General features: G+C 43.1%; 1 long non-coding RNA gene across 1 annotated transcript; it reads right to left on the reverse strand.

The window, feature by feature from the left end:
• Positions 11,131–17,459, reverse strand: LOC102169221. The gene is made up of 4 exons (XR_309729.3): positions 17,381–17,459; positions 16,023–16,138; positions 15,774–15,878; positions 11,131–12,305 (listed from the first exon to the last, which is right to left on the reverse strand). It is a non-coding gene; the product is annotated as an uncharacterized LOC102169221 (long non-coding RNA).

The raw sequence follows: 24,317 nt of genomic DNA on the forward strand, positions 1-24,317 counted from the left end.
ATACATGACTACTGGAAAAACCATAGCTTTAACTAGATTGACCTTTGTTGGCAAAGTCATCCATACATGACTACTGGAAAAACCATACCTTTGACTAGACAGACCTTTGGTTTAGTTACTCATGTCTTAATGGCATGCTACAGTCCATCGGGCTGGAAAGAGTTGGACAGGACTGAGTGACTGAACTCACAATGTCAGAGCCATGGCCCTCTTAGAGGCAGGAAGGCCTAGGCAGAGCCCAGCAATAGGGCTTCACTGGGCTCTCAAAATGACTGATGGAAAGCAGTGTTTGGGAATCTCACCACTTACATGTTACTCAGCAGATCAAATGGGATCAGAGTATCATGCTCCTTCTCCCCCTTGACCCCTTTATGACCTGACTGGATATTTGTGGTTTATTTATTAAGTGATAAGAACAGATGACTAGGCAATTGATCCAATATGAATCCATTAAACAAATTATATATATGCTTTGAAAAAAAAAAAACTAAAAAGTTGATGCTCACCAAAATATTAACCACTGGTAATCTCTGGATGGTGATATTTGGAGAGGTTAAAATTTCTTTCTCCATGCTTTTGTGGAATGATCGGCCCCTTAAAGGATGGAGGTTTAGTGCTGTTGGCTTTTCTTCCCTTAAGCACACATGTGAGGTGTTGAGTGGAGAGAAATGAAAGATGAGGGAGCTGCAGCAAGTTACCACGGATCCAAGCAGAGTGAGAGTCTGGAGGTTTTTCCTTTAAATTTGTTTCTTAAGGGTGATTGGTTGATTCCTATGTTTGTCATTCATTAATTCATTCATCCATCCTATCATCGTTCATTCACTTGCTCATCCAGGAGTGACTTCATTGCTTATGCTTGTAGAGGAAAGGCATGGACTGTTGTCAGAACACTGAGGTTTAAGTCCTGCTACCATTCTTCTAAGGCCATGAGCCCTTGGCCCTTTGGATCAGCTGAGGCTCCCCAGTCTGTAAAATGGGACTCATAATGAACAAGAAAACCCTTTGAGAACTTCACAGTGCTGAGCAAAGAAGAGTTTCTGTGAAATCAAAATACCATGCCAGCAGCACAGGAGAGATGGGTAAGTCATATGGAACCTGCACTTTTGAGAACTGACACTAGATAGTCTCCTGGCTTAATGCTGAGTCTAGCAGGATGGGGCCTGGAAAGACTCTCTGAACTGGAATCCAGGAAGCCTGGCTTCCAGGTCAGTCTAAGCTGCTGACGTGCTGTATGATGATGAGCCACTCAATTTCCCCCTCTAGACTCCTGATTTTCCCCCTGTCCTATAAAGGGATTGTTAAGCTCAGGTATCTCTAAGGCACCTTGCAGCTTGGACACTCTATGAAATGAGTGAAATCAAGGAAAAATAGGAAACATGTTAAGATACCCATCATGAACCAATATGTACCATATACTAGTTTCTGTTTGGGCAACAAAGGCATGGGAACATTCTAGGCAGTGATGGTCTCCCACAGGGCAAGTCTTGAGTCCATGGATGTTGATTTTCCATGGCATCTCTGCCTCTTTGCTTAGCTTCCATCTCTCCGGGAGAAAGAGGGAGCTCAAACTCTTTTCCAAGATGACTGGGGGGCCACCTGTGACTCCCGAATAAACATGATGGGCAGGACTATTTGCAACAATGTTAGCCATGTTTCCAAGCTGTTTCTCAAACGTATGACTTGAGTCTGAATGGGGGGAGGTGAAAAGCATGAGCAGAGGGGAGCCCCAGCTTGGAAATTTGGAGCCCTGTGTGTCTAGGGTGAGGTTATCCCGTGACTGATCAGCGACATTCATTTATTCACCACTCATTTCCTCAGGAAGCATTTATGGAGCACCTACTATGTGTGTTAGGTTCTGGATTAGACACTGGGGACAATGAGTAGAATACAGTTTACTAGACTTTGTGCTTCCTGAAAGCAAAGGTCCTGTCCTTAGTTCAGTTCAGTTCAGTTCAGTTCAGTCGCTCAGTCGTGTCCGACTCTTTGTAACCCCATGAACTGCAGCACGCCAGGCTTCCCCATCCATCACCAACTCCTGGAGTCCACCCAAACCCATGTTCATTGAGTTGGTGATGCCATCCAATCATCTCATCCTCTGTCATTCCCTTCTCCCGCTTTCAATCATTCCCAGCATCGGGGTCTTTTCCAATGAGTCAGTTCTTCACATCAGGTGGCCAAAGTATTGGAGTTTCAGCTTCAACATCAGTCCTTCCAATGAACACCCAGGACTGATCTCCTTTAGGATGGACTGGTTCGATCCCCTTGCAGTCCAAGGGACTCTCAAGAGTCTTCTCCAGCACCACAGTTCAAAAGCATCAATTCTTTGGCGCTCAGCTTTCTTTATAGTCCAACTCTCACATCCATACATGAGTACTGGAAAAACCATAGCCTTGACTAGACAGACCTTTGTTGGCAAAGTAATGTCTCTGCTTTTTAATATGCTGCCTAGGTTGGTCATAACTTTCCTTCCAAGCAGTAAGCATCTTTTAACCTCATGACTGCACTTACCATCCTCAGTGATTTTGGAGCCCTAAAAAATAAAGTCAGCCACTGTTTCCACTGTTTTCCCATCTATTTGCCATGAAATGATGGGACCTTATGCCATGATATTAGTTTCTGAATGTTGAGCTTTAAGCCAAATTTTGCACTCTCCTCTTTCACTTTCAAGAGGCTCTTTAGTTCTTCTTCACTTTCTGCCATAAGGGTGGTGTCCTCTTGACTCCAGCTTGTGCTTCTTCCAGCCCAGCGTTTCTCATGATGTACTCTGCATATAAGCTAAATAAGCAGGGTGACAATATACAGCCTTGATGTACTCCTTTTCCTATTTGGAACCTATCTGTTGTTCCACGTCCAGTTCTAACTGTTGCTTCCTGACCTGCATGCAGATTTCTTAAGGGGCAGGTCAGGTGGTCTGGTATTCCCTTCTCTTTCAGAATTTCCCACAGTTTATTGTGATCCACACAGTCAAAGGCTTTGGCATAGTCAACAATGCAGAAATAGATGTTTTTCTGGAACTCTCTTGATTTTTCAATGATCCAGCGGATGTTGGCAATTTGATCTGTGGTTCCTCTTCCTTTTCTAAAACCAGCTTGAACATCTGGAAGTCCTTATTTCTCCTGGGCCTAAATATGACCCTGCCTTAAGGACCACCTAAACTAGAGGGATCTTTGGACAAGCAATTTCCTTCCTTGCAGCTTCATGTTCTCACTTGTAAAACAGTTTGGGGGAAGTGGACTTTATGATCTCCACGATCCCGTCTAACCTGGGTGTTCTATTCTGTGGTTGCATTACCTGGTGGCCTGCAGTGAGAAAGGTTTGCATACAGAGACGGAGCAAAGGTCACAGAACACTCTGCAGCAGAGATGAAATGAAACCGCAGAGTCTCCAGGGAGTGCGTGGAGCTAGTAAACCCCCTTCACCACTGAGACAAGACAAAGCCTGATCCAGGCATTCAGTCAGAGTACTGAGGCTCTGCAGGACACCACTATGGGTCTCCACGGACCCTACCCTCAGGGCAGGGATGAGGTTTATCTGGCTATAGCCCGTCACAGCCAGCACTCTGCGCAAGACTGAGAGGCGGATATTGAAGTGGAATACATTCAGGACAGAGAACCAGGATCTCTGAATTCCTGTCACAGTCTCCCTCCCCCTGCTTTTACCTGTGTCACCAAAACTCTCCGGGGATGGTGACACCTACCTCCCATATTACTGTGATGATTAAATGTGAAAACACATATGAAAGGTCTTCGTAAATTCTGAAGTGCTTTATACATGGAAAATAAGTTAATATTCATGAAAGAGGGAGAAATAAAAGGGCACCTTAAACAATGAACTGATATCCCCTAAGTGTTTGCCAGGCACTGAAGTAAGCACTTCATTAAAGCCAACTCATTTAAACCCCATGACATGAGGTGGGGGTTAATGTTCCCATTCTACAGATGAGGAAATGGAGTCCCTGGGAGTTTAAGTAACTAGGTCAGAATCACCCCACCAGGAAGTGACAAAGCAAGGACTCACAGCAAGGGAGTCACCAATGTGAACTTCTGCCTTCCTGCACGGAAAAATGTTTTCTAATTCAAGTTAATTCTAGCCAACAAACCTGGCCTGAGAGCTAGACTGAACACTGGGCATATGACGATGAGGACACAGGAGCATAGCAAATAAGGAAATACTCCGAGGAATAAGGACATAGACACTACAAATATGATTGGTATTGAGATAATGTAAAGAAAAATGTGGAGATGGAAAAGATGAAGAGGCTTTGCATTTATCACCCTAGGAACAAGGTAGTGGATAAACAGTAGTTCAAGGTGAGGCTGAAAGGGCGAGGTGTTGGAGCCTGATGGTGAAAGATCTAGGAGGCCAGGCTACAGTGATCAGAGTTTAGCCTGGAACTGATAGAGAATGATGAAGGTTTCAGAGGAAGTGAGCAATGCATCAAAAGTGGAATTTTAAGAGAGTTAAACTAACAAAAGGGAAGAAACCTATTCATCTTTGACCATCACTATTACCATAGTCTGTGTCCTGGTAAAGATGAAGTTAGATGGAAGTTAATCTTTCAAGTTGGACCCCTCCTCAGGGAAAAAGTGGGTTGAAATTTCAGGTATTTAGTACATCACTGATACTCAAAATGGTGAAGAATGGAGAGGTGTTCCCAGAAGACTGGGTAGAAAGGATGTTAGAAGTGACATGTCTCCAACCCATGCTTGACTCTCCCACTTCATTGTTGAGGAGGTGATCCTGCCTCTGGTAGACCCCTCAGGTGATGGGGAATTCTCACCCCAGAAAGTAGCCTGCTCTATCCTTGGACAGCTCCTCCTGCTAGAATGAGTCGGCTTTGTTTTATTCAAACCTAGGAATGTCTTTGCCTGGAGAATCCTGTGAACAGAGGAGCCTAGCAGGCTATGGTCCATAGGGCTGCACAGAGTTGGACACAACTGGACGCTACTTAGCTTGCATGCAAGCAAGAATATCTTTATCTCAGTATCACCGTGTTGTTCATCCCCCTTGGGCCTAAAACCTGCATTAGGTGACAGTAAGGGAAGTTTATGGGGGTTCGAAGGGGCTGGATCTGGGAAGCTCAGGACTATCTAGAGAGACAGACAAACTTAGCATTTTGGGGGAGGAAGTCCAGCCAAGTGGGGGAGACACAGAGCTTAGAGCTGGAAGGAAAGAAGGAGCTACTGTTTATGGGACTCTGCAGCTGAAGGCCAAGTGCTGGGCTTCTGGAATCACTTTGCTAGTCAGGAAATAGGTGAAGTGTCCCAAATGAATCTCAACTCTAATTCCTCTAAAGAAGCCTCTCTCTCTTTTCAATGAATTACTGGAGAGACCTCCCAGACCATTCCTGCAACCAATACCTACTGGGTGCCAGGCAGTGAGATTTACAAGTGGGCTAGGCATGCCTACTCTTCTGAGAGGCTTACACTCTAAAGAGCAGATGAAGGGGATGAAGAAGTGAGCAAATAAAAATTATATAAAGAATCTGCAATGTATTCAAAAGTGGTCAGCAGCCCAAGTTCCATGAGTCAGAACTATGTTTTGGTTTGTAACACTGGATTCTCAGTGCCTAGAATTAGGCCTGGCATGTTCTCAATAAATATCGATCGAATGAATAAATGAGTGAGTGAATAAATAAGTGTTTGATAGCTGCTGATCTAAAACCATAATAAGGTTCTTCTGAGCTTCAATTTAATACTTTATTCACTGTAATCTGGTAATCTTTAGGTCTATAAGGTTCCCTGGGAAGTTTGTCTTGGCAGATGGATATTAACCAATTGAAGACAGGCAAATAGTATCTACCACTTTCTATGACAATGCTGTCCATCCCATGTGGCTGGTTCCTTGTCCACATGTCAAATCAACAGGAGTCTGACTTGTTGAGTGAACTTGGGCAAGTCACTTAACCTCTTAAACTTCCGTTTCTTTTCTGTGAAAGAAAGAGAGCACCCCATTCTGGTTCACATTAGTTAGTAAATAATTTCATTCCAAGAAAGAGCTTGACCTTGTTGAGAAAGGAACCAAATGGAAGGCAGGCTTTTTTCCTAAAGCAACTCGATCTTATCAGAGCATTCAGACACAAAGGTTAGCCTCCGGGAGCTGCTGACATTAGAAGGGTATTTGAATCTGTGAACTTTTGGCTTAAAAGTAAGAGTTCAACTCTCCTCTGATTCTCTCTGGTGTTGCAATGTTGGCCAAAGGTGGCTGCTGTACTGTGCGTACAACCGGAAACCCCAAATTGGGTTTGCATCTCTCTGGCCGAGCAAGGTGCCTTCCCCAGCCTCACCTCCAGATGTTCCATGGGGGTTTGAGGTGTGGAGGAGGAGTTAACGGAGCTTGGTGTCTCTCTTATTGAGGTGAGTCTGTGCACCCGTATGCACAAGAGAAAGCTGGGGGTGGGGGTGTCCCAGCCTGCTTCTGTAAATGGGTGCCACTGACAGCCACAGGGTGCTGTAGCCAGAAGGAAAAAATGCTTCTGTAATCACGAGCTAAAGGTTTCCCCCACCTTCCCTCTGAGAAAGTTTGGAGGCTATTTCTTTTTCAGCAAGCTGCCAAGCTTTTCCCCACATCAGTATTATTTCAATGACTTTTACAAACTCGCCCGCCTGCTTTTTAATAAGCAGGTCTTTGCATTGATGGTACATGTGCAAGGTCTGACCTTTTCATAGGAAAAAACATTCATAACCAAAGCCTATATATAGAAGCTGAAGACGGGAGCAGATAAAGATGTAGGTCATATGACTTTTTGTGTGTGTGAAGCATAATGCAAGAAGGACCCAGCAGACAATTCAAAACTCATGAAATACTGCCACTGGCTTAAGCCCTCCTAATATTTATCAAAGGCTTTCAATAATGACTTTGTTTTCAACTGGGAGCTGTAATGCCACCTTCTATCCCTGAATACAAGACTTTTTTCCTCCACAGAGGAACTTTATTTAAAAATGCCTTTCACTGTCTGGTTAACCCTTAACAATTCTTGTTCAAGGAAAGAACAATGACCATAAAAATGTATCTAGTGAACAAATATTTCACATAATATGATTGGTAATCCAAATACCTGATTTGCGTCAGAGGAAGACATTTCCCCAGGCTCATGATTAGCTAAGTGAGCAGAAACCAGATTCCTCAGCATTCAAGACTAACGTGATTGAGAGGTTGGTTGTCTTTCCAACAATCTCTCCAGCACCCCTTTTAATACACCTTGTTCCACCAAATCTCCTATTCCTCCATCTTTATGTTCCTTCATCCTTGCCTTTGTCCCCTTTCTTCTCCTTTCTTAGCATCTTCCTTTCTGGACACCTCTGTATGTACAGGTCTGTTCTGACAGCTATGGCTCAACTGCAGTTGCCTCCAAGAATTCTTCCTTCTCTCCCTTCCCAAGCTCTTTGTTCTTTTATGATCTGATCAGTACTTGCTGTGGATTATGCTTCCAGTATATCCCATTCTTGTGGGCTATAAATTCTTTGAGAGCAGGGTAAAAGTCATGTTTGAGGTATTCTGAACCCCCTTAGCATGTAACTCTGAAATACATGTACCACAGACAGTACTCATAAAACACATTCCTGCAAAATGTTTATTGAGTACATGAATTTGGCATGGTGTGCTGATGGTGATTTGTGGGCTGTTTATGTAGAGCTACTGTGCTAAGCATTATCTCATTTGGGCATCACGTATAAACCCACGAAGCTATTGTTAGCGTGTCACCATCCACAGCTGAAAAAACTAAAGCTCAAAGGAGTTTTAAACCTCACCCAACATCACATAGCTGGCAGAATGGTAGACCAGGATTCAAACTCAGATCTCTTTGGCCCAGAGGTTTGCTAACTTGTTCTAGGTTTACAAGAGTTGATTATTAAATTATCAGGAATTTGGCAAAGTGGTTGAAAGCACAGTTCTGATTAAAAATTAAATCACATAAACATATAAATAAATAACATTAAAAATAATGGTAGAAAATACTCAAAATGCATCACTTCCTATTAACTTTATGAAATGTTATTATCATATATATTCGTGAGGTTGTTAATATTGCTTTTATGCATATGTTAGAATCATTACCTACTGCTGGGCATCTCTTCCATATGACACATTCAACAATGTTGCTTGAGAGTGGTCTAGGTGGGAACATCTCTACCAAGGATATTGGAAAACACAACAAATGGGACTTGCCCCTTACCACCCCCATCCCACTTAAAGCCAGTTGTTACACATTTACAAACACAACACTGGTCTGGCCCCAAAGTGAGACAAATGCTTCAGTAAGTAATATGCTTTAGATCCAATACTCATACAGATTCTTCTGTTTCTAGACTTAACTTTCACTCAGTAGGGCCTAACTTTGAACCATCACAGATAAACTGCTTTCTGGTGTTAGAAAATTGACACTTACATGGCTCCTTTGGGCCTCAGAATTGGAATAAAAGTAACTCTTAGCAGTTATTTTTTTGCCTATATCTCTATATCCTAAACCACTAACACAAATTTAATTATGCCCTTCATCATATCCTCTACCCAGGAACACATGATGAATCTCATAAACTAAAGTGGGAATTCTAAAATATGGACATAAATTTATTTCCCCAAATTTACATGAATATAATAACCTATTGCTTGATCTACATATTCTTAGAAGCTAGATTTCATGTACAGTTTCCACACTATATGTTTTGTGTGCGGTTCCCATGAAATGAGATCTGACCTTTGAGCCACAGGTTATGGGATGGGTACTAATTCCTTAACTCTAGAGCATGTGTGTTAGCATTGCTGAAACTCAGTTTCCTCATCCGTACAACAAGGAATTTGATTTAGATGTCCTTACAGATCCTTCTGGTTCTAAATTTCTAAACGACACTACACATTGCTTCTCTTCTCTAGGGCTTAGTTTGTGCATCTGTAACCAACAGGGGGTTGAAATGGGTAGTTCCTAAGGCCCTTTGCAGCTCCATCAGCCTGTGGATCCACGTGAAAAGCCCTGTCTTCCACCTCATGTGTCATGCCTACTGGATACCATCATGCCTTACTTAGCCCTAGGAAAATGCCAGGTCACCTGCTGAACACCCAGCACTCGAGAGTGCCAAGAGAGGACTCAGAGATGGAGCTGCATTTCTCGCTGGGAGCTCTAACTGCCACAGGACCAGGCTGCCATAGCCCTCAAAACAAAGGGAAATGTGTAGGCGGAGGGAGCGCCTCTGTTGTTTTCTTTTAGACGGTCTAGAAGTGAGGGTGAAATATCTGTACAAGGGTTTTGATTTGACACTCCAGCTGGGTCTGCAGTGAGGAGGGTGGGGGTGAGGGAGGCGCAAGACGTAAGACGGGTGACACTTTCTGCTGTACTGGGGAGACGGGGGTGACGGTGGAAAGGAAGGGAGAGGGTTATGCAGGAACTACTGGGGTGATGCTCAGGGTGAGCAGAGCACTCAGCCAGCGTGTCTCAGTCTCTGCCCTTACTTGCTGACCCTGAACCTACAGTTCATTTGTATCTCTATGGAAAATCAAAAACTGTTTGTAACCCCTCATCTACATCTCCATCCTCATCCTCCCCCACAAAACCCGTATGCTTTTCAGGTTATAAGCACTTTGACATGTAAGATCTCTTCTGACCCACAAGACAACTCAACGAAATAGGCATCATTGCCTGGACTCTTCAGAGGAAGAGTCGGAGGTTCAGAAAGGGAACTGAAGTTGTTAAAGATCACCTAGGTTGTAGGGCTGAGACTGGAACAGAGTCCATTCTTTGAACTTCAAGTCCATATGTTTCCAGCTCCCAAATGGCTGCAAGGGTTGGAGTAAACGCAATCCTTGTAGTCAAGACTGGTAGTTGAAACCACATGTCTCCGAGTGGCTGCTTTCCTGAAGACTCCCAGAACCACACTCAGGAAAGGAGGGGTTGATGCATTCATGAACTCAGTGAATCCTTGAAGTGGAGGGCACTCTGCACATCCCCTGCCCAGACTCTCCAAATTTCACGTGGGGGAAGCGCAGCCCTCAGAGACATGTGCATGTTCAAAGTCAGGTAAAGAGCGATGGACAAGGCTAGGATTTCACCTGCTGGTCGTTGCCATCTGCCCAGGCGCTGCTCTCTTTTGATGGCTTTTTAGCTACCAGCAACATTACAAGATCATGGCTACTCTAAAAGCCTCCACCATCACTGTGAGGTAAAGTAACATTTTCTTCCAGCAGGGACATGGGCAGAAGAACTGTGGATGGAGGGAGGCCAACATACTCCGATCTCAGCTGTCATTTCGAATTTGATCTCCTCTGTGCCAGAAATTGGATTTATTGCTGGTGAGAATGGTGACTCATGCTTTTTTGACGCCAACCAACTAATTTATCCTGCTGTGGTTTGGTAGGTACAAATATTTAGTGTGTGATCAAAAATAGAGACCCACCCTCTCCCACCACGCAGGCCCTTAAGATTGGTCTTGCCCAAGCCTGAGGATGTCCTTGAACTCCAAACAAACTTTTACCTTAAATGTAATCTGTTTTATTCTAGGAATCACTGAAACTTGTAACCCAGTCATGAAGGATAGCAAACTGTATCAATAAAAGGGAAGAGTCTCGTCTAAGAGTTCCCTGTCTTGAGTGTATTCTCTTTTTTATTATTATTAAATTGATTTGGTACCTTTGGCAGCTCATTTCCTCTCTCTGAGCCACATTATCCCTATCTGCTAAATGAGAGGGTTAAAGTGGGTGACTTTGGGGGATTATCTGTTTTAAGGAGCTCCTTCCTTATAAGATCACACATTTATCAGAGGCATCTCGTTACATCTCAGTTTTCCTATATGGTCTTGAGATGCTCTGAAGGTGAGGTTTAACCTGTGTTCTAGATGGGATTCTGCTCTATTTCTAGAAGGATAAGGAAACCTAATAAGAATGGTATCAATTTAACCTGTAAAAAGTTAACTTCAGGATGAGCAATGGAGGTGTATACAACAAACTTCAGAACTTGACATGACTTAAGCTTTCTTGCTCTCATTACAGTATTTCTTTTAAAACCTACTTTTCAGGCCAGATGGACAGGGCACCCACCATAACCATTCAAGAGGTGAAGATGAACTCAGAGGAAACCTCTACAGGGATTAAGAACAAATAACATGTTTTATTTTAATAGTCACAGCTAGTTGTCTCAAGATTTAGCCAGCTTTGGTCCTGGAGAGCTGTCTGTATCAATTTTTCTAACATGATTGTGCAAACTCAGATCTGAAACTTGGGTTTCTTCATTCACTTTTTCAACTAGTATCTCCTAAAGTGCCTATGCAGTGCCAGGCACTTTTGCCATGGCTGTGGGAAAACAAGGATTATTTTTATACTACCCTGATCATAAGGACCCTAGAGTCTTCCCAGAGAAGATTTAACAGGCACACAGATTACTGTAGCTTAAGGCAGTGGCTTCAATGCCATGAGAAAGCTGGAGGCAGTTGAGAGGAGAGAGATTCCATCTCACTGAAAGCTTCTCCCGTAGGAAGTGGCCCCGCCAGTCTTGATGGTTGTCAGGCAAGATTTTAATTCATTGTTAATAAGCCAGTGATTGGGAGCCTACTTCTCTGTGATTCTTTTTTTTTTTTTTTCTTCTGTAGAATGTGATAAGAATAGTATCAACCTCATTGACTTGTGAGTAATATGTGATTTCACGTGTATTAAAGCTCTTAGAAAATTTCCTGGAACATTGTAAGTGCTCAAAACATTCATCATGATTTTTATTCTTAGCATCAGAGTAAAATTACCCCAAAGTTTCTTGCAGTCTCAAAAGAGAGATCCATGGAGGGAAGACTCATGCTCATAGACTTCGTTGCGTGTTACAGTGAAACCTACTCAGGTCTTCACAGGTGTCCAGGCTGTGTAGCTCAGAAGGGTGCCATCACTTTCTCCCTCTCCCCTAAACTCATCCTTCTGTCTCTCAAACATGTCGCACGTTTGCACACACACACACACACACACACACACACACAAATGTACAACTGTTTCTGTCTGTAGAAGTTGGACTGTTTATCAAAAGCCCCAGATGTAGGAGTGTTTCAAATAATTTTTGGAAACAGAAATGATTTCAGAGATAATAAGCATCAAGACTGTGGGTGTAAAATAAAAACAATAGGTGAGTTCATAGTGAAATCTTTACAGTGAGGAGAGATGGGTTTTCCTTTTTGCTGTCTTTTTTCCCAAAAGCATCATTATTTATGTGGTTTGAAAGTGATCTTTCCTCTGGAAATTAGACATCGTGATACACAACACAAAGATGTAGCTGATTAACTGTATGAACATCTCAATCTCTTTTGAGCGCAGCTTCGTCCTCCTTCAGGCATGGCAGCCTACAAGAATGAATTTGCTTTGAGTCATATATTTTACATAAACCAAAGAGGTTACCCCTAAGGCGAACTGTCTGGCTTACTCTTCCCTACCCCCACCGCGTCCCACACACCATCGCAGGAAGGTATTAGCAGTTTCAAAACTTGAACTTTCTCTCAAGCATTTCTTTACTTGAACCAATCAGGATTTCTACATTAAAAAAATTATTGTCACAGTGCCGTGTGTAATGAATGACTATGGGCATGTTGTTCTTTTAGATGTAAAGCTAATGAGAAAATATTTCTCATTTACCATCAGTGTGGCAAATTCTGGGCAGCGGTACTGCTGTCCTGGATACTCAGCGGTGTTTTTTGTCTCTCTGGTCACACTGCGAACGGCGACAAGCAGTTGCAAGAGGCTGACCAGGACGGGGGGTATTGAAGTTCATCTAGTTTACCCCGCATCTCTTCTATTTTGCAGACGGAGAGACCGAGGGCCAAAAAGAGAAAGCGACTTGAAGAAGGTCGCAGAGGGGTTAGAACTTTTGAATCGCAGTCCGGGATTCTAACAATAGAACAAAAGATTAACACTAGCCCACAACCACAGTGCTCTCATAAAGTGTAATGACATGATACAATAATATCTGACTTGAATGGTTGTTATGGGGGTAAATGAGATAACGAATGTGAAATATTCATGTAAAATCTTAGAGTGCTACCTAGGTGGTTGATAAAGAGTGCAGAACATCTATACAAGTCAAGGGAGAAATGAGGATTATTTTCTTCCTGCAAATAAAACAGAAGTAGTCCCAAGGTCATTTTAAATGTGTTTGCCTGATGCCTTCTTTTAGCCTGAAGTTTCCTTCGCATAGTTCAGCATGAGGGAGTTTCATGTCGTTCTAGACGAAAGATAATTTGTCTGTCTCTCATATAACTAGCAATCTCTAACCAAGCACAAATGTGGCTGAGGTCAAAAGCAGAAACACTACCCTAAACTTGAAAATGGCATTTGCAGACTTAAGCCCAGAGCAGGAATTCTTCACTCGAAGTGGAGGCTCCTCAGTCAAACAAGTAAATGGTACCTTTGGCACCACAAAGACTTCCTCTAGAGCAAGGAAGATGGGAAGAGACGGCAGAAGGTTACTTCACAAGAAGCTGGGCTCGAGAATAGAAGTACATGCTGTTCATGGGACTTTTCTAATAGGGATCTAAGACAACTTGAGTCACCTGCGAGACTGGCAGCAACACAGTGGATGCTTGCGGAAGCACGATCGGAATTGTTTGGCGCCAGCCACAAGAGGAAGTTCCCGTGAGACAGAGTGTGGTTTAGAACTTTCGGACAATCTAAAAACTGTTAACATAGAGCCAGATTGCCTCTGAGAAGAGAGCACATGATCCTAGAAGCCGTTCTACGGGGGCTGTGGAAGGGATGCTGAAAAGAGGCTGTAGACCAGACAAAGCCCCCTGTACTGTGCCACCCTCTACGAGTCTCTCTGAAAGTCTAGAATTCTGTTTTTTCCATAGAGGGGGGGATGCTGAAACAGCCACAGGAGTTAGAATGGCAATCGAAAGGATGGAAAATCTTTAAGCGGCCTCACCTTTCTTCTCCCATGAAAAGCGAGTGATGAGATCCTGCTCTCAGGGAAATGAAAGGGCAGTAACTTTCCAAAGCAATCAAAGATGCTGCCTCTAGTCCTATATTCAGGCCACATGTGGAAGTGCTTGCTTTCAGATGGATTGTGGGTTGTTGTTGTTTTTTTCCAGCTCAAAGTTTTCTGTAGCTGAAATGATGTGATCCAGATTGTAAAGTGGAGTTGCTCTATGCTAGGTGGTACCTGGCTTAGAGGGTTGCCTTCCATGGCCTAGCAAATACAGTACCGAGGTCAGGTGCAGCAGGAGGTGGTAGTGGTACTGCGGTGTTGTAAGATTTTTCTTGGAATCTGTGATACTGCTCTAAAAGACCAATGGGATCTTCAGAGAATGTCCTGCTGTTTATCACAATGGGATCCACAGCACACTGATTCTATGAGATCAGTGTTTTAGGGCCAACTTAGAGGAATGTTGCACATTCCATAGCCCCCCTCCCCATGTAGATTTGCATGTAAAGACTCTGAGAAGGGCCAGAGCAAAGCAACCTGTTTCATTTTGAATAATCCTTCATTTTTTTTTTTTTCTAACTTATTTGACCATGGTAACCATTTTTACTTAACACCACAGTCATCCTGGGTGCTTATGCTCCATAGAAAATCCTTTGGGTAACATTTTTGGTTAATTCCATGGATTCAGTAGTCACTGACACAAGGACCCACAGAATGTTAGCATTGAAAGCAACACAGGATTCAATGCCTTCTTCTACTTTTTAAATAAAGAAAGCAGAGGCTTAGAAGTTTGTACCAAAGTAATGAACAACAGCCATTAATCCTGACCTATAAGAACCTAAAATTCTAAAATGTCAGCAAATGACTGTGTAACATTAGGTCATGGATTGTGATGTAATATTATATTATATAAAAGGTTAAATGGGAGTTCCAAGAATACAGGAGCTGGAGTGAATAGAACTGGTTTCTAATCTGAGGTATCTGCTTTCTTCACTCTTGTGGCATGGGCCCATCACTTTTATTAGCACTGGGTACTCTCTCCTGCCTAAATTGGGGAAGATAAAGCTTGTCTGGCTAATTTCACAAGTTCTGGTGAGAATGAAGATAGAAAAAGGATGTGAAAGTGATTTATAAATTGAAAGGTACTGTGTAAATGGTAGAGATCCTTTTTCCCCCCAACAGGTTGATGTATCAGTTGACATTGGGAAGCATTGCCATTGTGTACACTTTCCATTGATTTCCTGTTTCTTGAAGTTTGCTTTTATCTCTCCATACACTCCATCTTTTAACTGCTTTCCCAGGTTAGTGAGATGACCTCTGTGTGGAAGCTCTCAGCAAAGTCACAAAGTCAGTTGCCCCCCTGGAATGAGACACGGAACCTAGGACCCTAACTCACTCCCAGTCAAGCTGACTTGCAAGGGAAAGCAGAAAGCTATGGGCAGGGACAGACCCTCATAACACCTGTGAAAGGACACAAAGGCCTCGAAATTCTGTGTTGTCAGGACTGAACAAAAGAAAAGGAAGAGACCAACAACATTAGTACCAAGAGAAAAGAGAGTGACAAAGACAGAAAGACTCGGTTCATGAAGCCTGGGTATCTTATCTCTGGAATGTTATTGATAATCTGAGTATAGTGTGAGATCTTAAGTGAAATGAATTGGTGGTTTCAGTTCCGGATATAGTATGCAAAGAAAAAAAAAATTGCTCTTTGAAATTCAGAGCTTCCTCGTCTGGGCTTCAGGAAGCCACACGCCTGAAGCTGAGTGTGGAAACTGACTCATTTCTAATCCTTTGAGATTAGCCTTTCCAGCCCCCAGACTATGGACAGGATCTGAGGCCTATTGGGTCCAGCCAAGCCTGGAGAAGATCAGAAAGAAAAATGTTGGATACACACCTCTTTTCGGGTGCTCGGCCTCCCAGAAGATTCTAGGCGCAGTGGCCCTTCTGGACAAACTACTCCCAAAGCTCTTCAACTTGCAGTTGGTAGTCGGTGGGTGGCCTGAAGTGGGAGGAAACAAAAATTCAAAAGCAGTAACTACCTAATTTTTAAGGAGACATTAAAGCAGGTTGTCTGGCTGACCCACTTGGTGGACCAACTTGACCGTGAGGTTATGAGTGTAAACGAAATCATATGTTTCCATACCAAGCAGCCCTCGGAAGCAATGAGTCATCCTCCATGACTGCCCCAGCTGACTGTGGATCTGGTACTCTATGGGCCACTCAGGGACAGGGGGGCCCCAGAGGTATTTCAAATAACTTCTAGGAAGAGAAAAGCACGTTGAAAATCACATTTTCCCATTTTTTCTTTACACCTCAAACATGATTGCACATGATGCGTCAGTTAAACTGAAGCATGGAACCCCAGGCAACCAGGAGGGAATTCAGATTTTCTAGAAGGGTCATTCCAAGCTTAACCCTTTAGACCTTAAATCAGCAGTTTCCAGACTGCCTGCAGACCATCTCAGTGAGAGAAATAGCCACTAAGAGGACCCTTTATTTCAATCTGATCGACGCATTAAAAACACCTGAACAATGTGTTTGAAGATAATGTGAAGAATGCTGGTTTAAATGAGAAGCTAGTGAGAGACAAGATGATACTGGGGAACAGGGACCAACAAAAGACCTGGCTGAGGGTCAGAAGATCAGAGTTTACTAACTCCATGACTTCTGGCAATCCACTTAATCTCTCTAAACCTCACTTTTTCATCTATAAAGGGAGAACACTAATTTAAAAAGATAGCACACATGTGAAGGCATTTGCCTTATAAACGGTAAACACTGTGCAAAGGTTCATAGTTATTACTACATATAAGCTTTTAAACATTAATGATGAATCTGTGTTAGAAGTGAAAATTTTAGACTTCATCATAGAACAAGCATTCGTCTTCTCAATTCTTCATCTGGAAAGCACTCATGAGACATATTAACTCACATTATTGATTTATTTACATGGCACTTCCAAAAAAATATCTGAAATAGCTCATATGATATAGAGGTAACAACCTCATTAGAAAACAGATAAAAGATTAAGACCTGGCCAGGAAAGAAGTGGACAGTGAGGAGGAAGAGAACTCAGAATTACTATAACTTTACTGAAGCATAGAGTGTGATTTTTGAGCCTCCCAGCAGCTTAGACAAAGAGGGAACTTTGCAATATTATACAGTACTTTTCATCCAGTAAAGGAAGAATAGTTATGTATGGATTGGGAAGGGGGACCAAACCCTTCTTGGCCCTAAATTCCACATGAAATGTATCATTTACATCTTTATTTAAGCGATTTGAAAAATAAAACGAGCAGGATCTTCAAAAGCACACGGCAAAGATACCGTTCCAGTCTAACCACTAAGAGATATTTCCCTTTGTGAATCAGTGCTTGCCTTCCCAGAACAAACAAACAGCAAGATGATTAATAGAAGAAGCAGGCTGCCTTTAAAAAATAGGGCAGTGAAAATCAGAATGTTTGCCCCTGGCAGGGGCTTGCCACTAACCCAGGTACTCACAGAGGCAGTCACCATTCATTAGGGGAGTCCAGTCAGCGAGGCAATCTACAAGGTGCCTTGCACAAGGTCACCTGGTGTCTCTGAAACTGACTCTGCATTCTGAGTTCCTTAATATGATTTTTTAGGTCACAGTGTTCTAGGCAAAGCTCCCTATTGATGTACATCTCTCATGCAAGATTTAGATCACCTCTTTTCGGGCAGAGCTCCATGGAAACACCGCCCATGATTTCTGAAGTGGAGACTGATTGAATCCCAGTAATGCCCAGCTGGAGTGGACAGTGAGTCTGCAGCTGACCCATTGCTGGACAGTTGGCAAGCCTGAGACTCCCAGAATATAGTCCTTAGAGGCCACCATTGTTTTGATGCCACAGTAAATTCCTGTTTACCTAAGGTGGCTAGGCAATGGAAAATTCTGGTTCATGTTGTTGCCATCTATATCATTTACTGATACTTGGTCTCCAAACAGTAAATTGCAACACGCTTTGCTAAACACTAAAATCATACACTGGTATGATTTAAGCTTTCTTTGATAATTCATAAGATAGTTTAAGATCTATTAGCATTCAATATTATCATTCATTATTACCATTAAGATCATAACCTGATTTTCTGAGATTCTGGGTGCAAATGCAGAAGGTGTGAGAATCTGGGCTGCTTCTGTCCTAATTCCCCACCAGGCCATCGGAATTGCTGTTGTGGTTTAGTTGAGTCATTTCATCCTGAATATCAGTTTGTTGGTCTGTGAAATGATAAGCATATCAGCACAGTATCTGGTATAAGTTATTGTTTTACCAATTCTTTTTTCCTCGTGAACATCAGGATAAAAGAGAATCTGATTCATTGAACTGGCCAGTTGAGCATCTGAAAAAATTCAATTCATAGTTCATTACTTCTGGCAGGGACCACTAATATAACATTCTAAATTCCCTGGATTCTCATAAAAGAAAACTGAGGACCCGAGAGGGAACATGACTCTGCCATAGTCTTTTGGCTGTTAAGGGTTAGACTTGACATAGAACCCACACATCCTGGGGCTAAAGCTGGGGCTATTCCAATCAGCCTGACTCCTATAATATACAGAGTTTCTGCCCAGCAGGAAATTGAGATGGAGGAGAAATGCTCTCTTTCTGAAGGGTGTCTGGGCACCCACCATTATCAACAGAGTTTGAAGGTCCTCAATGTCCTCTCTGTATAAAAGCCTGGCCGTGGCTCTCTGACAGTTCACAGGGCAAAGGACCAATGAAGTCCCCAGCATCCAGTCAAAATGAAAACTTTTCAGAAATAGCCAAGAACCATACAAGCCCCCATATCAGCAAGAGTGACCTTATTTAAAAGCCACCGGACGAGCTTAAATTCCTAGCATCTTTCTTTGCATTGCCTCTTTTACAGGTTGATTCATCCCTATTTCTGCCTCTTGGGTGCTTTCAAAAGTAAGCTTGCTCTCACTTAACTTCCAAATTAACTTATGGTAAAGTCCCTCCCTGTATAGGAAGAGGGAAGAAGGAAATGAATGATTTTAATGTTGATTGCATTTTTGAAAGGTAGGACTCAATCCCTTTAAACTGAGCTGCTCTTTGGGTTTAGAAGTGTTTTTTCCACCGTTTCAAATACTGGCTTGTCTCTTTTCCTCTTACCAGTCTCTGTGTGCTCTCTCCTGCCTTTGATCCTGGGCCTGGAAATCGGCTGTATGCACATGAGCGACCAGAAGGCTGAGATCTCTGTTGCGGTCCAGAGTGAAGGAGGAAATGTCACAGGAGACCAGTCCTAGGATCTGAGAGCCTCAATTCCTGCTGTTACAGTGGTCAGGAAAGTACTTTTGACATCTGGCCTTCTATATCCCATCTTTTTAACTCCAGGAGACTTATTCCCGGAGCTGTGTGTGTGTGTACATCCTGATATTCCCTGTAAAAGTATTGTGTTGATGATAAATAGTAATTGATTACATAATCTCCCAGGAATGGATCACAGAGGTTGTGTGGGGGAGAGCAAGGCTCTCCATATTGTGCCACTCAGGATCCTCTCTGGTCCCTGCTGCCTCCAGGATGCTTTCTAAACCTTGGGAACTGACACTCAAAGCTAGGAACAGGACCTGGCAAAAACTGGCACTGGGTAAATATTGTTTATGCTTGTGTCTAAGACATGGCTGGCTCCTCTGCCCCACCTCTTCCAGTATAGTGAAGCCCCCTCTTCCTTCTCTTGGACACCTCTGCTGTAGCCAAGCACACTGCCCACCTTCCTCCACTGCCCTGACTCCGATCCCTCCATGCCTTGTTTGAGCACCCTTCCTGACGGACATGGTTGACTGATGCCCTTTCTGTCTGTTGCTTACATCTTCTCCTTTGAAGTATTCCTTCCTTCCTTTTCTAACCTTCATCCATACGAACTTCCTTTTCTCTCTGCTTCCCAAAGAACTTACCTCTCTCATCTTAAGTACACTACTGGTCTCCCTCACTCAAGTATAAACTTCTTGAAGGCAGGACCCATTTCATCCCTCCCTGCCTTCTCCAGTGATCCTGGCCAAAGCCTAAGCGTGTGGCTGCTACCCAAACAGGCTCTCTGGCTTGAACTGAATCTCTGATCACCTTCTCTTGTAGCCTGACAGGGAGGGAATATGTGTCCTCACTCTTTTCTCCTGCAGAAGCTGAGTTAGGAATTATTTCTATCCTCATCTCTGACCTAAATCTACTCAAGTCTGCCCTGACAATGGCACCCACAGATGATGGGGTAAGCAAAAATAGCCCCCAGATCTGAGTAATATAGCAGCCCATGCTCACTTCTCCAGGCCCTTGCTCAGCCCTGGAAATTTACAGGCATGTTTAGCTGTGCTATTGCTGAGCCAGCTCGAAACCTGTTCTGCTTGAGGCTTCTTCGCCTCAGCAGGTATGTCAAGGTGTGATGAGTATTGCCAACTGGGACAGGAGGGCACCCAGCTCATGCCCAGGCTTTATTTGTCCCAGTGCAGCAGGGCTCCATGGGCTTTATGACCCTTAATCATGAACCTGGGAGCCCTTTGTGTTCTCTCAAGCAGTCAAGCCAAGAAGGCTTTCTGATTTCATTGACAATAACCAGGCGTGATTTATGAACTCGCAGAACCTGGAACATTAGAGGTGGATGCAACCTTTAGAATTGCCCAGTCTGATTCTTCACTTCACAGATGACAAGCCAGATCAGAATTGTCTTGCTTTTAAAATGAGGGAGGTGGGTGGTAGCTTGTATTTATCCATTTAGTAATCCTTTCATCCACCTACCCTCCCTTCCATTCAATAATCTATCTACAAACCCGTTTGCTAAGTAGCCACTAGTACTAGGTACCCAGCCCTACTAGGTTCTGGATAGAAAAGTATAACTAAGACATGGCCCCTGCTTGCCATACACACACACACACACACACACACACACACACACACACAAATAATTACAAACCTATTTGATATGTTATAATACAACTGTGAACAAAATGTGTTATGAGCACGTGGAAGGCAGTGACTAATTGGCTCCACATGGAAGAATGAGAGAAGACTTTTGAGAACAGACATTCAAACAAAACCTTCAAGGAAGGGAAAAGAGTTCCATAAAGCAGGAGGGAGGACGGAGATCACAGAGTGAGAGCAGTCTGTGCCAGTGCCCACCTCAAAGGAGTGGGCAGTGTGCCAGGAGGACAGTGAGCATCTCGGGGCTCTGGAAGAGCTGTGTTGGGTTTGGGGGGTGGGATGGGCTTGGCCTGTGGAGAAACTGATGCGGGACCTCGGGTGGAGATCTCAGTAGCTGTGCCTACTGCTGGAGCTTGATCTTAGACATTTTACTAAGACTTCTTTGGCCACAGTAAAAAGAGACAGAGACTTCTGCTGTGAGAACAGTTGTAATGGCCTTAGAACAATGAAGGCCGATGGTGAGACTTCGAACAGATACATTAGATCATGTCGCCTCCTTTACAGTCCTCTATGCTCCATTGCAGCTGTTAGTCTCGGTCACATGCAACTCTTTTGTGACCCCATGGACTGGAACCCCCCAGGCTCCTCTGTCCATGGTATAGTATTTCCTAGGCAAGGATGCTGGAGTGGGTTGAAATTTCCTTCTCCAGAGGATCTTCCCAACCCAGGGCCCAAACCCACATCTCTTGTGTCTCCTACATTGACAGGCAGATTCTTTATCACTGAGCCACCAGGGAAGTACTCTATACTCTGTGTGCTGTGTGCTGTGCTGAGTCGCACAGTTGGGTCTGACTCTTTGCGACCCCTGGGGACTGTAGCCTGCTAGGCTCCTCTTTCCTTTGGGATTCTCCAGGTAAGAATATTGGAATGTGTTGCCATGTCCTCCTCCTGGGGATCTTCCCAACCCAGGGATCGAACCCAGGTGTCCCACATTGCAGGTACATTTTTTACCTTCTGAACCACTAGTGAAAGCCCAAGAATACTGGAGTGGGTAGACTATCCCTTCACCAGTGGATCTTCCTGACCCAGGAATTGAACTGAGGTCTCCTGCATTGCAGGTGGATTCTTTACCAGCTGATCTACCCTGGAAGCTCCTTCTAAACTTCATACCTGTCTACCAACCTGTCTTCATCACAAATTCTTGTGTGTTTTTTTTTTATAGTACTTACTACTGTATTAAATCATCTAATTTAATTGTTTGCATGTGAATTGTCTGTCTCCAATCCTAAAACAAGAGCACCGCCAGATCCAGAGCTACGTGTGTCTCACCACTATGTCTCCAGGCTTAGCACAGCACCTGGGACATAACAGGTGCCCACAAAGTGTTTACAGAGTGATTAATGAGACCTTGACCTCAGGAAATGGTAATGAGGACAGAGAGGAGATGGCCTTTAAAGACAGAAAAACAGATCTCCCGCTGCAGATTCATTATGTACTTACTGAGTGAATGCTAGGTGATAGTCAGCAGACAGAGGATGAAGTTATGCACTTACCTGACTGATGTCACTGTCCACATCTGGGAAGCTTTATGACAGGCAGCCCTACCTTCCCTCTTGCCCTCTTCGCTCCGTGTTTCCACGACTTACCAGTCTCTGGAATGTAACCATCTAGGGATCCTCTCCTCGGGCTTCTGGTTTAGACCAGGCCCAGCCACGAAACTTGTGGGACAGACTAGCTGCTTTTTCAGCATTTCAGTTTTTTTCACTATAAAACAAGAGTGCTAGACCAGCAACTATAATGCCTTTTAACTTTTATGCAATTATTCTCTAGTTTCCTTAGCTTGGGCAAGAGTTCCTCTCTGTATTCTTTTTTTTTTTTTTTTTGAATATATGAGCAATGATGATATACAAAATCTCATAAAACAAAATACCTCTTTTATATTCTTCTGCTGTCCCTTTCCATTTCTAGCCATAAGTATTTTTACAGTCATAATCAGAGCGCATGTACAATTTTGCGTTCCACTCTTAGCCTTGAACGTTATTTGTTATGTGCCTTTCATGTTGTCACAAAGTCCTCCCATTTATCATTTTAATGGCTACATAATTTTCCACGGAGTTAATATATCATAAATTATTTAAGCATTCCCAAACTGTGGAGAATTTGGGTTCTTTCCAGGTTTTTATATTATAAAGGACTTTGAACATACAGTTTTTCTTTTCTTTTGGGGAGTTATTTTCCTTAGGATAAATCCCTCAGAGTGGGATTATTAGATGAGTTTTATGGCTCTTGGAAAGTATTGCCAAACGGCTCTCCGAAAGGATTGTTTCAATTTGTAGTCAATTTGTGTTCCATGTGCGAGTGTGCCACCAGTTTCACAGAAATCTTGCCAGCATGTTTTTAAAAATCAATTTCCTTTATTTTTTTTCAAGTTGAACTTGTATGAAATGGGGCTTCCAATACAGCTTGATTGTTGCTGTATTGGAACTATTGTCAGTCAGACTAAAGTTATAATACAGTGCTTGGCAAGTAGAAGCATTCAATAACCAGCATTGCTATAGAAAGAAGGATCTTAGGAGAGCCATGCATGCTTGTCCTACCTCAAACTCAATTTTTTTTCTATCATGGTCTCCAGTTAAGCTCACTACAGATACATACTCCTTACCTTCGAGGTTTCCTCCAACCAAAGTGCCACCAAATATCCTATTCCAAGGTGGCCAAGGCACCTTAGACTTAGAAGTCATGGGTCAAGCTCCATCCCTTGCTGATTTTCTCTTCCCTTCAATTTTCTGCCAGGAGATAGTCCTCACTAGAGATGGGACGCTGACTTCTTGTCCCTGAAAAATGCTGTTTCTAGTAATCTGAAGTCATTCTCCATAGCTTCTCATTTCTCATCTTTCCCAAGATAGCCCATTGACTATTGCAAGATGGTAAATTAGTTCCCCAGTGGTATTTTCTTCTTCAAGTTGGATATTTTGTTTTAAATCTATCCCTTATCCCATTCATATTTTCATAGTTCTATTTGCTCTCATCTGAGTTCCAGTTTGTAAAGTTGTCCCTTCAAGTGTTGGGACTTTTAATTAATTAAAATTTACTGAGCACCTTCTGAGTGACAAGCAAGATATGAAGATGAATAAGTCCTAGTTTCTGGCCTCAGTATGCTCAGGGTCCAGTGGATCAGAGAGGAATCCAACTGTCTAAGATTTTGGTCTTAGAGAACTCTAAGGCAGCATTGAAACTCTTAGAAAGACATCCCAAAGTCTGAATTTCTGACCTTCTGACTGTGAGAAGAGTTCTAGGAAGAGAGGGAGATGCCCACAAACCAGACAGAGCTGATTCAGGGCCACATCAAGGATGGAAGCTAACACACCGAGGCAGAGGCATGATTGAGGCTGCTGGCTAGTTAAGGAGTTGGTACAAGTTTAAGAAAAGCTAGTTTCTTAGGGAGGAAGAAAGGGAACCTAACATTAACCAGCAAGAAGAGGACTGGAGAAAAGTCTAATTCTGGCCATCCATTGTTGGGTGACCTGAGTTATGTCCTTCAACTTCTCTGAATGTCAGTTTCTTCA

The sequence above is a fragment of the Capra hircus genome, chromosome 1 (genome assembly GCF_001704415.2).
Source record: "Capra hircus breed San Clemente chromosome 1, ASM170441v1, whole genome shotgun sequence".
In the NCBI taxonomy this organism is placed as follows: Eukaryota; Metazoa; Chordata; class Mammalia; order Artiodactyla; family Bovidae; genus Capra; species Capra hircus.